Source organism: Mauremys mutica, chromosome 26 (genome assembly GCF_020497125.1).
Source record: "Mauremys mutica isolate MM-2020 ecotype Southern chromosome 26, ASM2049712v1, whole genome shotgun sequence".
Taxonomy (NCBI): Eukaryota; Metazoa; Chordata; order Testudines; family Geoemydidae; genus Mauremys; species Mauremys mutica.
The window spans coordinates 16,572,452-16,574,053 of NC_059097.1; positions in this window are offsets into that span (position 1 = coordinate 16,572,452).

A 1,602-nucleotide genomic window follows, 5' to 3' on the forward strand; every position below is an offset into this window, starting at 1 on the left:
ACCTAAGCCCCAGCTGCACAGGTCTAGGAAGCTTCCCTCCCCAGTTGTGTAGCCAGGTTCTAACATCAGGGGGAGTGAAAAAAAGGTGCCAGCCAACATACCCAATTACTAATCAGGCAGTGCTATAACAAGAGATTATGCTATTACCATTATCCAGTCAGCTTGCACACTACTATTTTGAATTAGTGATAATTCAGAGAGAGAGAAAGAAGAAAGCTGAATTTAGAGAACAATTATTAACCAGATTCCTGGTTATCCACCAGCCACTTTGCTCCAGCCCATGGCACAAAGCCCCATAAACGCAGTAGAATCTGACCAAGAGACTATTCACCTCAAATTGGCATCTGCTACACTCCCCCCTCCCCCGCCCCCAGTCCCCACTATTCAGGATGTACTGAGTGAAAAGGTGGGGTTGTGGAAGCATTTAGCAGACAATTGAGAACTACAGAGCACTGTGCAGCCCGAGATCACTGCTGAGTTCTGAGCACTGGGGCTGCAGCTAGTCAGCAGTGAGATGAGGAGACACAACTGGCACCTTAAAGCACCTTTACCCCCCCCCCATCCTTCAGAAGCTGCACTAAGCCCCCTTTCACAGCCCTGGGCGCAGCACTGGCGGGGGGGCAATAACCCAAAGTCACTCCTTTGCCTCCTGGTCCTGCTGATCCCTCAGCCCCTCTGCTGAAGAGAGACCAGGAGAAAAAAACATCCCCCCCCCCCCTTCCCTCTCCACCAGCACCAGCTGGGCTTCAGAGCCCCCTTCCCTACCGCGTGGCTGCCTTGCTCTGCACGGGGCTGCCGGGACCAACGGGGCTGCTGCTCCTCAGTCCCCCGCCGCACTGGAGGGGGGGGCTGCGCTGCCGCCCCTCCCCCTCCCGGCAGAGCCCACCCTGGCTCCGGGAGCGAGCAGCTGCGAGCTCCTCCTCTCCCCGGGGGAGCCCGGCAACCAGCCCACGCGGCCTGCAGAGCCCAGAGCCAGCTGGCGGCCACACGCAAAACCCGGTCCGGACTCCAAGTCCGGAGCCCAGTGCTGGCTGCCTGGAAAGGTGCTGATTTTGTAAAATGTGCTCAAAGGGGAGTGGCTGCTTCCCCCCCTTCCACCCCACTACGCTACTGGGTGGGCGGGGATGCTCCGGGGCTGGGGATGATGGTAGTGGCAGCCAGGGGCCAGTGCCTGCTCCAGGCAGGGCCAGGGGAGAAATCCAGCTCCAGATATTGGTGGAGCACAGCCCACAGCTCTGAATATTCCTGGGGCTGGGGCTCCTCCAGCCCATATAACCCGGCGCCTATGCCCATAGCATGGCAATCATGGAGCCTGTTTTGCCTTTTGTGACTGCCACCGTATGTGTACTAGATGCCGCTCACAGAGGCGATTCAGCAGCGCTACACAGCAGCATGCTTTTGCTTTTGCATGACAGCAGAGATGGTTACTAGCCATACTGTACCATCTACCATACCATAAATTGGTAGTAAGATGATCATGGTTACCAGTCCTTTTGCACTGCACCATTTGCTGAGATCAGCCAGGGGCGCAAAAGCCAAAATTGGGAATGACTCTCTGAGTCAATCCCTTCTTTTTGGTATCTAAAAATAGAATCAGTCCTG